Here is a 15,661-nt window from a genome sequence, read left to right as displayed (position 1 = left end):
AATGGTTTTTAAAGTGGGGGCGGTTATTTGAAGTGGGGTGGATCTACACAGACTGGAGTGTCTTAACAGGTTGTAAACTATGGGGCTGGGTGTGGAACTGGAACACATAGCTTAGCACGCCTTCCTTTCCCCAGAAATTCCTCTGGGGAAGGAAATCCTTTAAGGGCCATCCCTTAATAAAGTTATATTGCATTGATTGGACTGAAAGAGTGAATTAGTTAATGGGCACAACACGTGCATTGTTTGAGTGCAGATTGTGCCATGCACACGCAGTGTTTTGCAACGCAGATGGCATCGTTGTCACGAGCAATTTCTACATGCCTCTTGGTGCTCCTGCCAAGTATCACCTGTGCAGAGTGATATTTAACTGGCAAATATTATTAAATGCTTTGCACCCAAGGCAGTTAAGCACTTGTGGACCTTCAAATAGAGGGATCTTCCACTGAGGTCAGCACTTTGCTGCATTCCAGTAGTGGATCAAACAAGAAAACATTTCAAGGATTATATTACAGTTCCCCACCTCCATCGGCTCAGAAGTAGGTCTCACCATGGCCATTTGGTCTTACTTAGCATATGCATAGCACTGCAACTTTATACTCACCTGTCAAAAAGGCCTCTGGTTAGCATTATAGATCTTTATTTATTTTTAAATGAAAGATTATATATATGTAACTGAAGTGGTGGTGGAGGAAAGATTTTGTTTGAATCGACTTGCACACTGCCTGAAGGAATGCAGCTTTCCCTAGGTGTGGCCCATTTCAACATGTTTCCAGGGAGGGGAGGGTTCTTTCTCCTCGCACAGACAATAAAGGGAACAAAACTCCATTTGGAGGAAGAGATGACTCAATTTGCCCCTAGTACAAACCAAGCTGGCCCTGTTAAGTATTCCCTTCAGCAGTCCCATCCAAGTACCTGGAATGATCCAAACTTTGCCTCCAGATTCATCCCATGCTGCTAGCAAATATATATATATATAAATATAAATGCCCAAGAGGTGAAATGGGCAAGGCCCATTAAGCTCATGCTTAAACGCAGATTGCTTCCAGATAACACGGCACTGCAGAACCCCCTAATTAAATGGGCAATTATTTAGACTTTCATGATAATGGTGCACAATATCCTTGGCATATGCTTAGCCTATAGCATGAATATTTCACTAATGCTCGGGATCAGCCATGTTGTGCTAGCTAAGGCATGCCCACCGAGGAAGAATTATGACTTCTGCTTTGAAGACATAGAGGTGCATCGCATCCTGTGGGTTGCACTCCAAATAGAGAATGCTTTTATTTGTGCATGATGCCTTTGATCTTCTCTCGCGCACGTTTGCGCTATTAAAAACGAATATATGTGTGAATGATAGCTGGTGCTGGTTTTATGTTTGCATTAGCAGGTGTGGATGACGCAAAAGGCCCTTCTGGGCTCACATGTGGAGAAAAACCACACCTTTGCTTTTTAACTGCTTTTTAACTTGGAAGGGTAGGGAACTTCCACCATGGGCCAAAGAAGGCTGATGGAGTCAAAGTTGGGAAGACTCATAGACAAATACAGTGGTACCTCAGGTTAAGTACTTAATTTGTCCCGGAGGTCCGTTCTTAACCTGAAACTGTTCTTAACCTGAAGCACCACTTTAGCTAATGGGGCCTCCTGCTGCCGCCATGCCACTGGAGCATGATTTCTGTTCTCATCCTGAAGCAAAGTTCTTAACCCGAGGTACTATTTTTGGGTTAGCGGAATCTGTAACCTGAAGCGTATGTAACCTGAAGTGTATGTAACCTGAGGTACCACTGTAAGTGGGGCAAATGTTTCAGAGCTTTCTTTCCCCCGTCCCACCTCACTCCATATGTTTAAAGCAAGGCTTGATGAGTGCTAGATGGACTTCAAGAACAGGAGAGATTCTCTCACAAGCCGGGAAATCGTCCCCCAGTTGGATCATGTTGCAGACGCATCATGTGCAGTGCGCCCATGATTTTTGGGCGGTGTACTGCACGTGCAATGCCATGTGATAGAGGGTTTTGTGTGGCCATGAAAGCTGTGGTTGGGCTGAGAACCATTCTGGAATGTTTCAGGTGACTCAGCCTGTGGTGTGTAGGAGGGGAAGAGAAGATGGTGCTTGCTCAAGGAACCTCACATGGCAGGGAGAGGGGCCCACCAGATCTGCTGCCTTGCCTGCCACTTAGCCACAGCCCTGCTGGATCAGATCAAAGGTCCAACTATTCCAGCATCTGGTTCCCACCAGTGGATAGTCTGAGATACCTCTGGGAAGCCCATAAGCAGCACAGGAAGGCAAGGGTTTTGTTGTCGTTGTCTCTTTCCAGCATCTGGTATTCATTTTGCAGAGATACTGCATCTGAACATGGAGGTTCCACTTATTGCTCATGGCCAGTAGCCATTGATATGAAATGACAACTATCATTATTAGTCATCCAGATCCCACAAGCAATCATCATAAGGCATCAGTCCTGTTAGTTGCCCTCAGCTAACTGGTAGTCTAACCATTCCTCATTAGCTTATGTGCTTGTTAAGGTCTTTACCAGTGTGGAACCTACTGCCAAAGGCAAGTGGCGGCTCTGGAAAAGGCCTTCTCTGTGGTGGCCCCTCAATGCTGGAATGTACTCCCCAGGGCTGCTTGTCTGGCATCTAGGATGATAAGTTACAGGCACTACTAGATCAAGAACTTAAAAGAAAAATTGCCCACGCCTTTCCCCTGGCTGGTAAATAAATAAATAAATAAAGGGGGGAGAGAGAAAAATATGATCCTAACTATTTTATAGTTTTTCTTTTTACTTTATTTCAATATTAATGCTGCTTTATTTTAATATTGAAGGGTGGTATTTGTTTTAGTGACATTTTAATTAATTCTCTGAAACATTTAAATGTAAACATGGAATATAATTTTTAGACAAATAAACCTTTTTATAGGTTCTCTGTACTCGTTCCATGCAGTTTATTTCTAAAAAGAAATCCATAATTTATGTTTCTGTTCCTGGCATTTCAAAAGTAGGATGGGATAAAATCTTATCACCAGCCTTGGAGTGCCGGGGTATGGCCTGAAGGAATGTGAGGCCACCACCTCGCTGAAGCTAAGCAGGTTTAGGTCTGGTCAGTGCTGAATGGGTGACCACTTGGCAACCCCCATATATGTCACCTTGGGCTACATGATGCCAGAGGGATAGGATAAAGAGGAAGAAGAAATACAAGAGCACAAGTGTAGATCTGGGTTCGTATTTGGCTCTTTAACTTGACTGCATTTTATGAAGCGGGTCACAGGCTATGCCTTTGAAAGAAATGAAAGGCTTCTTTCTTGGTGTCTTGAGAGGAGATTCAATGAGTACAAAACTTGGTGCAACTGATTCGGAGCAAAGCACAGCAGAAATATGACTTCCTCAAACTGCACTATGGATAAGGAGAAGGTACTTGAGCTCCATATCTGAGCACTCCACCAACACCCAGCAAGCTCAAGCCATTAGCATGGTACACCCTTGACTCTTCCTGGAAACAAGCAAATGCAGGATCACAACCCTTCTGTAAGAGACGCAGCCTTCCAAAGCTTACTTGAAATGATCTGTATAATGTCTGTCTGGAATACGTCCTTGAGCTCTGAAAATGCCTCGTTTCCCTGATGGAAGACAGTGTGCGTTATCTGAGACTGCTAGGTGACATTTATATTGGTTGCCTTGCCCACTTTCTTCTCTTTCCTCGCCCACCACTGCCATGCAACTCTCAGGTGTTTCAGGTAGGACTGTTACAACTTTAGCACTCCATTGCAGCCAACAGACTTGCTTGGTTCTGGGGGTAGGTGTGGTGCCCATGAAAGTTTTCCCAGATTGCAAATCTGCCCATGTCTTATGTGACATCAAGACATATACCTCTGAATCCATTTGTGTGTGTGTGTGTGTGTGTGTGTGTGCAAATGTCTGTAGCCCAGGTCATCCTATTACCTTTAAGAAAACGGCAAAAGCATCTTTGAACATTGGTTTAGTTTTCCTAGTTCGCACTGAGGGAAGGAGAGAGATTTCCAACAAATCAAAATAGCTTCAGCCATGGCCACGCCCTTTGTTGTGAGGGGGAAGAATACCATCGGATAAGGGTTGTTTGGGAGGGGCATTTTTTAATTGACTAAAAACATTTGTATTTTTACGCAAACTGACCAGCCTAATATATGGACCTCTAAATTGTGTAATTCAATCTGTGGCTAAAAAAAAAAAATGTACTAAGGTATGCAAACCGAAAATGTAATTTAGGGTAAGAGGCTTAGGAACGTGTACATTGCAATAAAAATGTGTATTTAAATTGGGTTTACAATGCTCTAAAATAGGTGTTTCAAACATTTCAAAATATGCGTTTAAATATGGAACGGATACATTTTCGTATGTGGGATTTGAAAAGAAGAAATTCATGGCTTAATGTGGAAACAGAGCAGAATGAACACATGTGATACAGCGATAGACTGATCTGTCTGCCCCTAAGCTTGCATGGGCTTTTCTTTTAAATAAAAAATGGGAGAATGTGGACTCATAGTTCCAGCTGGACACACCCTATTCCCCCCCCCCAAGACCTCTTTATTACTCTTGGGAGTCGTCTGTGGTGAGCACATGGGCTGGCTGGACTGACACACCCCATGATAAAAGAGAGCAGAGTGCAGGCACATTTTTTCCATCTTACAGAGTCAGGTCAGAGTCTGAGAAGTGCTAAAAGGCAAAATGCTGGCATCCAATGTCCATGGGTGTGATGCGTCAGGGCTGTGGTCTTTCTAAGGAGAAGGGGCAGGAACCTATAGGAAGGGAGATGAAGTGGCAGCGAGGGGAAAGGAGACCAAAGAGCAAAGAACTGAAGGACCCTAGCCAGGAACACAGAGTGTCCCAGGAGTGGAAGAAGCTTAACTGGCTACTTTTGCAGTTACAGTACATCCACTCTGAAACTAGTTATATCTGTTGCAGGCAAATATTGAGGGTTACTTTGTGTGCATTAGCTACCTCTCTGGGCATTCTCTGGCAACCTCTTGTACAGTGGTACCTCGGGTTAAGTACTTAATTCGTTCCGGAGGTCCGTTCTTAACCTGAAACTGTTCTTAACCTGAAGCACCACTTTAGCTAATGGGGCCTCCCACTGCTGCTGCGCCTCTGGAGCACAATTTCTGTTCTCATCCTGAAGCAAAGTTCTTAACCTGAAGCACTATTTCTGGGTTAGCAGAGTCTGTAACCTGAAGCGTATGTAACCTGAAGCGTATGTAACCTGAGGTGCCACTGTACTCGTAAATCACCTCTTGCAATTGCATTCCCACCCGTCCCATCTTTACAATATATCTTTTCAATCAAAATGGGGATTTTAAAACTTGACTTGGAAATGGAACCAGAAGGTGGCAATTCTTCTGCAGCATTAGGATAATAGGAAACGGACTTATACAGAATCAGACTATTGGTCCTACTAGCGCAATATTGTCTACACCAGTGTTTCCCAAACTTGGGTCTCCGGCTGTTTTTGGACTACAACTCCCACCATCCCTGACCACTGGTCTTGCTAGCTAGGGATGATGGGAGTTGTAGTCCAAAAACAGCCAGTGACCCAAGTTTGGGAAATGCTGGTTTACACGGACTTGCAGAAGCTTTCCCTGGATCTTGGTCAAGAAATGTTTTGTAAGCAAGGACTGCCTGAAACCCCAGAGAGCTGCTGCCAGTCTGTGTAGACAATTCAGAGCTAGAGGAACCAGTGGTCTGACTCAGTATAAGGCAGCTTTCTGGGGTTTCCAGCCCTACCTGGAGATGCCAGGAACGTGAGACCTTTTGCCTTGAAATCACATGCCCTGAGCCTGGCTTTCAGCATTACATAGCTGTGATCTTCTGCCTGTGTTGCTGAACCAAACACCCCAGGGGAAAGTCAAGCTAGGGCATTTCTCTATGGACAAGTCAAGCTAGGGCATTTCTCTATGGACAAGTCAAGCTAGGGCATTTCTCTATGGACAAGTCAAGCTAGGGCATTTCTCATGCCACTGTTGAGATTTGCAAACAGCAGCCAGAGGATTTCCAGCTTTGCAACTGGCATTTTCAGCTGTCCCTTTGACAGCTGCTGGATGTTCAGCAATTATCAGGTTTTCATGGCATGAGGAGAAATGTTGTCACCTGCTAATTACTGCATATCAAGGCACTCTTAAAGCAGGCTTGGTTGCAGGAAGCATCAATAAATTCAATGCAGGATATTATTATTATTATTATTATTATTATTATTATTATTATTATCAGCTTTATTTTTATTTCAGGTTGTTGACTGTGTCGGACAGAAATAGTGGTACATATTAAAAAAAAAAGACAGACTAGTAACTGTTTTTGAGGACTAGTAGCTTTGCAAGGCTATCTGAAAGGTAAAACTGCAGGAGTCTGGTTTAGAAATTGGCAACCCTAAGCAGCAGCCAGGTGGCAGTTTTGATGAATCAGGAGAATAATTTATTGCAGTCTTTGGAAATCTGCTCATATGTTATGACTTTTTAAATGAATCTTTTCCTGGTCCGCCTGAGAAAAATGAATCAAATCTGTTATGAAAACATACATGTTTTTGTTGCTCTGCCCCGGTCAAGTCAGAGGTGGAGTGTGTGCCTGTAGTTGCATGCTTCAATCAGGCCAGTAGCCAAAAACCACATACCGTATTTTTTGCTCTATAAGACTCACTTTTTCTCTCCTAAAAAGTTAGGGGAAATGTGTATGCGTCTTATGGAGCAAATGCAGGCTGCGCAGCTATCCCAGAAGCCAGAACAGCAAGAGGGATTGCTGCTTTCGCTGCACAGTGATCCCTCTTGCTGTTCTGGCTTCTGGGATTCAGAATATTTTTTTTCCTTATTTTCCTCCTCCAAAAACTAGGTGCGTCTTATGGTCTGGTGCGTCTTATAGAGCGAAAAATACAGTGATCTGTTTCCCATGAGCCTTCCTAAAACTACCAGAGATTGACTGCATTTCTCAATTATGACTTGAACCCACCATGTTTTTTCCTTCTTACGATTCTAATTCATGCCACCAGGGATAGCTCAGTCAGAGTCGTGAGTTCAAGCCCCACGTTGGGCAAAATATTCCTGCATTGCAGGGGGTTGGACTCGATGACCCTTGTGGTCCCTTCCAACGCTACCATTCAAGGAATCGATCTCTGCCCCATCTATGATTCTACAGTTCTATGATTTGCATAACAGCTTTCATTTTAAAGAAATTCCTGGGCAGTTTGCTGAGCAATGAAAAAATCAATATATAATGCAATTACAATTTTAAAAGCCGCTGTCAATTAAGTAGCATTGCTATCAATTATAGAAGCCAGAAATGCCACGGACTGGTTTTTAACAGTGGGGGAAAGCTCAGGCAAAGAGATATGTTTTGATTTGTTGGCTGAAGCAACCCACAGTCAGTGCCCACCTGATCTAGAGACAGACGTTCTGCAACTTTTTCCCTCCTTTCCCTTTCCTTTTTTCTTGCCAGAACCCCAAATCAATGAGCTCCAACCAGATCAGTCAAACCTATGCAGGGTTTTGTTCTCAGGGTTGGAGGTGCTTCAACCTGCCTTTTTCATGAAGGGATGTATGGATATGTCACCAAAGGAGCATAGGCCTCTCATGCTTCCTTGCAAAGTGTGGGCTCGAGCGCAGCATCTATGAGGTGCAGCCCTATCCTGAACATTTGGCCTAGGCCAGTCTGTAGGGGCCCATTGCCCTTCAGCACCCGGTCGCTGTCACAACGCAAACACATTTCACAGTTTCTCTGTCAATGCACTGTGAAAGTTTCAAGAGCTCTTGAAGCTTTCTAAGCATGCAATTGACTATTTTAAAACACACACACACAAAAAACCCCAACCTGCAACACAGAGCCTTTGTTAATGCCTTGTGAATGGCACATAAACGCAACTGGCACATAAAGGTGTTGGTTTGGGGGAGACACGTCATGCTTTTAAAGTGGGTTGTTTAGGCTGGGGAAAGACCTCTGGGTGGCATCCATTCATTGCTGCTCCTCCCGCCCTGCCTGCTGTGTGCTTCTGTTGCCCTTCCCTCTTTGCAGGGCGGGTGCTAGGAGGGAGGGAGGGAGGGAGGGAGGGAGAGAGAGAGAGAGAGAGAGAGAGAGAGAGATACAGTATCTTCCGCCAGCGGTTGCTCTTGGCTGCCTTCCAGGCCTCAGGCAGCTGCCTCTGCCCCTCCCTGCTGCCAAGAAAGCTTTGGAGTTTCTGCCGAGAGCCTCTCACACGGCTTAGTACTCTAGTCTAGGGCTGCCACCCCCAGCAAAAGCGACTTCCCAGCCCTTGCCTCCGCAGCGGAGATTCAGCCACTCTCCAAATGAATCACAGCCCCCGAGCTGGGAAAGCGAGAGACGTAGCTCATGTTTTCCACTCCTCCCCCTGCCACATGCGAGAGCAAAGCTCTTCCTCCAGTCTGCTGTTCAGAGACGGCATGGCCCAGTCTTGTTAGGCAGGGCTTGCTCAATGGGGATTTCCACTCCCCCCCTTGGGAGGTTGTTGCCTTGCTTTATGGGGTTTCCCTTCGAGGAAACCTCTCCCCAGAACCAGCTGACACATGTTCGGTTTGGCTAAGTCCCTCCACCCGTTTGCCCTGTGTGTTTGCATACTCCGGGGCAGCTAGCACCCACCCCACCCCGAAAGCTATTGCATGTTGTGTACACAGAGGGCCTATTCAGAAATCAAAAAGCCCTTAAGGGTGTACAAACAGACTCCCTCCCAGGGGATGTTCTTGTTGAAAGACTCAACTGGCCAGGTCAGCTTGAAGGGTCAAGTGTAATGGGACTGGAACTATTTGATTTATGTAGCCAGTAGCAGCAGCAGCAGCAGCAGCAGCAGCAGCAGCATCACAAACATGCATTTATTTATTTTTTTAAGCATTTTAAAATGGGGCGCAGCCTCATGGCTCCAAGCAGCAGCTTTACAAAGATCTCAGCAACAGCCTAGTCAAACAGAGCTGCGAGGAGCTCTGTGATCATGCAGCGTAGTTCCTTTCCCACTTTCTGCCAGCACCATTTTCAGATTAGCAGTGGGTTACATGGGCTGCTGAGATCCCAGCCCAGGGAACCCTCAAACTCAAAGGCATTCAGAATAGAGATGAGCAATGTTGGCTTCCCTCCGTTTCTCAGTTTTCCAACCTTAGGTTCAATTCTTCACATTTCCACATCCCTTTGCAAATGACGATCACTGCGCCCCAACAAATGAGTCAGTGGATGATGAGATCCTCATTCTGACTGAGGGTAACAATAACACTAATTTCCTTCCTGCTTGATGGCTGTGACTATCCAGGGTTTCCCAGACTTGGGTCTCTAGCTGTTTTTTGGACTACAACTCCCATCATCCCTGACCACTGGTCCTGGTAGCAAAGGATGATGGGAGTTGAGGGCCCCAAAACAGCTGGAGACCCACATTTGGGAAGCCTTGGACTATGCCTTCCTGCCACACGAAGCTGCATTCTAGCAGGATACAGACTCATTGGTCCAGCTAGCTCATTTGCCCACCATTCCCATGCTGACTGAGAGTCATGGGAGTTGTAGTCCAAAGTATTTAGAGCACACCAGGTTGGAGAAGACTGGTCTTCTGTGAGCAGAAGTGGCTCTTGGGTACCTGAGGCAAATAGACATCTTTCCCAGCATCTTTGAACTGGAGATGCCAGGGCTTGAACTTGGGACCTTCTGCACTAGCTCCGTTGGTTAGATCATGGTGCTAATAATGCCAAGGTTGCTGGTTCGATCCTTGTATGGGACACCTGCATATTCCTGCATCGCAGGGGGTTGGAATAGATCATCCTTAGGGTCCCTTCCAACTCTACAGTTCTATGATTCTATGCATGCAAAGCAGGTATTCTGATTCTGGGCTACAACCCTCCCTCTTTATTTCTCACACCAGCAATGGTAAGGTGCTTCCGCCTGGAACAAAGCAGCAAAAGCAGGTCAGAATCCCTCTGCTCGTGCGCTGAGTTACTGAAGCCCCTGCTCACAATGCCCTTTCCCCAAGACATGAGGAGAAAATGACAGAAGTGACACTCGCCTCTTTCCTTCCTCCTGTTAGCAGCTGGTTGGGGGTGTGAGCTTAAATGACCCAAGAACCCTCGATGCAATTGTTCTGATTGCGAGATGAATGAGATGCTTTATTGAGGGAGGCACTCAGTACTTGGCATGTCACAAATCTCACCATGTATTGTCCTCTCGCTTTTGATTCATCACTTTAATTTCGAAATGTCCTAGCGCTTGATTTAAGCCACTATTACCTCTATTACTCACCCTGTGAATCGGAGCTAACTTTCAAACTAGTGCATCTTCCAAATTTTGGGTGGGGTGGGATGAAGCCCATTGCCAGAGGAGGAAAGCTACTCCCAAACCCTTCTTCTGGGATGTGGACCTCTCTTGCCCCTATTCTCCTTCTAGGTTGTGCATTATAGAAACCTAGAGGCCTTGAGCTAAGTCAACCCCCCCAACCAGACCTCCTCTCTCCCTCCCCCTTTTCTCTGTGCCCCTCCACAAGCATCCACTCAATGGATGGTCTCCCCCTCCTAGTCTCTGGAAGCCCCCCAACTGTCCCTGTTTCATGGAAGGGATTTGATCACACTCTAGAAATGTAGGTTTGCATCGTTAAAGTGGATTCAAGCTCTCCGTCACAACAGACAGGAAAGTGATGATGGAAAAACACACTGAAAAATGTGGGAAGGAGGAAATGAGTAACGGAGAGGCATATATAAGCACTCTGCAAGCAAATCAGGATGAACGATCCTTGTCATAATGGCCACACAAACAAATCAGAACAAATGTTTGAATAAAGACTAAGTGTAACCACTGTGCAAGCAAATGAGGATGAAAGGTCATCTCTTCCAGCCAATCTTTTTCTCTTCTATCTCTTTCTGTCACTCCTTTTCTTCCATTTTTCTTCTGCCCACCCCTTTCCCTCTCCTCTCTCCTGCTTCTTTCTCTCTTTCTGTGTGTATTATGGGAGGGGTGGGTGTCCTGTTGCCTGAGATGGAGGAAGGAGACTGCATAGCTGGTTACTATACAGGTGAGATGTGGGAAGTGGCGACTGAGAAACCACTTTGCAGCACAGGAGCCCTGCCAGGTTTGGAAGAACTGTGCCTCCACATCCACCCTCTGCCCACAGATCCCTGAGCATGCTGCACGCCCTCACAATGCAACAAATTCTTCCATACTCCACCACTTGCATTGGTTGTAGAGGCAGCAGGCTAACAGGGGAAACCTTCTGTTTGGGCAACATCTTTGCTTCCCTACTAGGGACTCTGATGAAGGGATTTGAAAACTTGCTTTGCACCACCATGGCTTTGTCCTCTCCCACCCTTTGTATCATCACAAGCTGGGAAAAGGGATCTGAACCACCTGGTGAGCTGATTGTCATTCACTTCAGTTGGGATGATCCAGTATAATAAATCTGAGAATCCTGGTCTAAGAGGAATTCAGCACAACCCAAGCAACTTCCACCATGAAGGCTCCTTGGAATGTCCAAGAACATTCATAGCTCTGTGAGACTTCCCCTGGCCTTTCCCTATCCCACTCAAGGTTCACTGGATCACACACTGTCAAAAGCCTTTTTACCGCTTTGAACCCTCGCGTCAACTGCACTCTCACCCTCCCTTGCGCCTGTCCCTGGGTAGTTGATGATCCAACCAGTAAACAATTGAAGAAAGTCCCTCCACCCTCCCATGTCGTCTCCCTTCACCACAGCACTATTGATGTAGCAGTTGTGGCAGTAGCAACTGCATCCTGTATGAGGGGAAGGAGCACATGCAGAAAATCCCAGGCTCAGTCCCTTGCATCTCTAGTTAAAAGGCAGAGATGGGGAACCCATAGCCCTACAGATCTTGTTGGAGTACAGTCTCCATCAGCCCCAGCCAGCATGGTCAATGGTCAGGAAAGATGGGAGTTGCAGTCCACCTACATCTGGGGAGTTGCAGGGGTTGGAAGTTGTGGGAATGCAACTCAGCTTGCATTAAGGGTGATCGGATTTGTATGGAGAGATGGTAGATAGAGAGAGGAACCTCCAAACTTCCTAGACTGTCTTCCTAACCCAAATTGTACTTACATTTCCTATATTTCTCTACTGCTATTATTGAAGTTGCTTGATGGTGGGAGTTGTAGCCCATGCACACCTGGAGAGTCACAGGCTCCACATTTCTGAATGAGGAGATTTTAAGTACATAAAAACATCCCTGCTGGATCAGGCCAGTGGACCATCTAGCCCAGCATCCTGTTCTCACAGTGGCCAACCAGATGCTTATAGGAAGATCCTGCAAACAGGACCTGAGTCCAAGAGCACTCTCCTCCAGCCCTTTCTAGCAACTGGTATTCAAAGTCATTCTGCCTCTGACAATAGAGGTAGAAGATAGGAAAGAGTCCTGAATGAGACCTCAGAGAGCTGCTGCCTGTCAGAGTGGGGAGTACTGGGTCAGATGGACAAAAAGTCCGCCTTGGTATAAGGTAGCTTTGTACCTTTCCCATGATTGAGGTTTAAGGACATGAGTTTGGTCAACCACCGTAATACGAATCTGCATTCCTCTCCGACAGTCCTTCATCTGATAGAGGATCTAAATGCAAGCGTTCTCCTCTGACCCTTGACTGCAATCTTCTAGCCTGACATCCTGCATAACATGAATGAGTTCATTGTCCCAAGTGATATTCTGACAGGGGGGCCTCACCTTTTCTGCATTCCAGGCCGGAGCTACAGATGCTGATCTTCTCGCTTGACAGAACAGCAGGAGCCAGGGTGACTTTTTGTTTGCTCAGAGGCATGCAAAGTGTTTGCTTCTTGCAGCAGGGTGAGGCCACAATAAAATATCACAGGCATGTGCGGTGCGTTGTGTGCATATTTCCTCCCACCTCACTGCAGGTGCAGTTGATCTTTAGCAAGCATTTACTAGATTGAAATCTGGTCCTGACATTTCCAGGGCTTCTCCCCGCCTTCACATCCCAACACAAACGAAACGCCCCAAATCTGTCTTTCAGTTAGCCCTGTCCTGCTCACATGTGTGTCATGCCACTTTAAAAAATGATGGCTTCTCCCAAAGAATCCTGGGAACTGTAGTTTGTTAAAGGTGCTGAGAGTTGTTAGAAGGCAGCAGACAGAGGATGCCTTCAACTCAGAAAAAAACTCATTAAACTTTCTATCATTCATCCTCTGTCAGGATTACCTGAGCATGGTAAAGCAGCAATCAGGCAAGACATCAGAACCCTTGAATTTCCAGGCAAAAACAGAAAAGAAGCACTTTGGTGTGGTAAGCTGTTTATTAGGAAACAACCAACTATAAGCAAACAAACACAAATTGGGTGTGGGTGTGTGAATAATTTAAATGTAGGTGTCGAAGAACAGCAGATCTATCCATTAAGCAAATCAGGAAATTTCTTGCCAAGAAGAAACCACTTTGGCATGTGGAATATCTCTATACTTTCTAGATAAGAAGTGATGCTGGATATCCAGCAAACAGCAGCAAACCATGAAATTGCCTGAGACGAGGGGTGCTCATGGAGTCTTATGGGGGCTTAATACTGTAAACGGGTCATTCAGATATTGCAAAAGAGTCATTGGCAATAAGTGGCTTTTTAAAAACCATTCCAATTTCTCGTTCAAAAGGTAAATCTGGGTTAAATGGGGAGGAAATGCAGATGACAGCAATGTTGCATGGATGCTTCCAAAAGCACACATGCGTGTGGCACATTGATCCCATAGAAAAACACCTCTCTGGAAGCACCCAAGGACTCTGTGTGCGGTCAGAGGGACTCTCTTAGTTATGGCTGACTGATTGACAATACAAGGATGCCCCTGTAGTTAGATTTTATGGGGAGAAAGATTCTCTCACCGTCACCACAAGTCCACCTCTTATTGCAAAGCCTTGCATGGAATGCAGAGGTTTTTGTCTGGAAGGCTTCCTTGCAGAGAGAACAAAAGTGAAGTGGAAAGCTAAAGTCAAAGTGGAAGCAAGGATGAGGCCCTAGAGGGGTAAGAGGCAGCAGGAAAGGGTGAGGCTTGTGCACACCAGGAAATGTTTCATCTTGGACAGCTTTAAGAGGGAGTTTGAGAAATGCATGGAAGATCAGGCTACCAGTGGCTGCTAATCCTGGTGGCTGTGTGCTCCTGGGTCAGAACCAGTATCTTTTAACACAAATTGCTGGGAATCACAAGAAGGAGAGCGCTGCCGTGCTCCTGTCTTGCTCGAAGGCTTCCCAAGGCTTCTCGTTGGAATCTGGCTGTCCACTGTGAGGCGCAGAATGCTGGATTAGCTGTGCCTTTGGTCAGATTCAGCGGGACCTTCCTTGTGATCACGGAAGAAATGCTTTGAGACAGAACCGAAAGGAGAAGAAACGCCTCCCTGCCCGGACCTGTGTGCAACTCATTTGGTTAATTCTGAGCATTTGTGCTGGCTATTTGTTGATCCTGGTGCGGGATAAGTGGTAAGGAGCTAGTAAAGTTTGACAGGCCTGGTAAAAATGGAGGGAAACAGTACCATTTTGTTCCAAGAAAGACCCAATAATTTTAAAAAGCTGCTGTCTCTCTCGCACACAAGACTGCAATTAGATGGAGAGGAGGGAGAGGGGAAGGTAGAATAAATGAGTAACACATGTGACTCTGCAGAGGCCTGTGGTTAAGACGTCCGTGGAATGCATCATTACAGGGAAGCTGTGCTATTATATTGTCTCCACTCCCCCCTTTCTAATCTCCCACTGCATTTCTTCCTGATAACTGGCTGCTGGACCATGCCCCTGGATGAATCCAATAAACCCTGAGAACTCTGCACTGACGTTGGCTGCAGTCTTAGACACACTTACCAAGGAATAAGTCCCAGTGGAATCATGGGACGGCTTCCTTCAGAGTAGGAATGCATCAGATTGCACTGCTGGCAGACAACCTTGCTTGGATCTCACCAATGAGTTAGACCAGGAGGTGGGCAGATCAGCATCTACTGTCAGATCACCGAGTGATTTGCAGAAGGAAGCTGCCTTTATAGCAAGCAAGGCTATGGGTCCATCTACTTCAGTTTTGTTAGCAGAGTCACTAACAGGTTGTGAAAGGACTTGGTGTGGGAGCATCACCATTGTCCTAATGGTGGCACTTGGACAATATGCCCTGAGGTGCTGAGAAATCTTCACATCTAGAGTGGGCAAGCAGGTTCTAATGAAATAGAAGATACTGTCTGGGGCTTCTGTTGGGAATCCGGTTGGCCACTGTGTTAACAGAATGGTCGGCTATTCAGCTGGGCTATTCCTATGTTCTTAGGACACTAATGCATTGCATGCAGAAATTGCTCCTGATAGGGGGTGGCCTGAGCTTCAGTGGCAGTGATCGCACAAAGGGTACCCAAGGGCCCTGGACATAATAGGAATTAACATGGCAACCCTCTGCCTGTTGATGTGATGTCCTACATCAGTGTTGCCACTTTGAGTGATGCAGGTGAAAAGCTATTCAGAAACCAGTATGACCTACTTCTTTGGGGTGAGGTGGAGGGAATATTTAGGGCTAAAGAATTAGCTCAGGTATAAGAGGCACAAGGAGAACCAAAGCAGGCGCCCTTTAGTAAAAAGGAATTCTGAGAAGGGCTATCAATGATTTCTCAAGAAAAGCTCAGCAGCTGCTTCTATTTCTCAGCAACGATGAGTGACTAAGAAGACATTAAAGGTTCCCCCCCAAAACAAAAATAGTCGGCCCCACTGAG

General features: G+C 46.0%; 2 protein-coding genes across 4 annotated transcripts in view; one reads left to right on the top strand and one right to left on the bottom strand.

The window, feature by feature from the left end:
* Window positions 1–15,661, bottom strand: part of GSG1 (germ cell associated 1) — a 112,452-nt gene that overhangs the window by 52,110 nt on the left and 44,681 nt on the right. The window lies entirely within an intron of this gene.
* The window catches only part of EMP1 (epithelial membrane protein 1), a 30,469-nt gene that overhangs the window by 1,096 nt on the left and 13,712 nt on the right, over window positions 1–15,661 (top strand). The window lies entirely within an intron of this gene.

Source organism: Podarcis liolepis (assembly GCF_965112155.1).
Source record: "Podarcis liolepis genome assembly, chromosome: 10".
In the NCBI taxonomy this organism is placed as follows: domain Eukaryota; kingdom Metazoa; phylum Chordata; class Lepidosauria; order Squamata; family Lacertidae; genus Podarcis; species Podarcis liolepis.
Note: the sequence above shows the minus strand (reverse complement) of the source record. Positions and strands in the feature narration are given on the sequence as shown.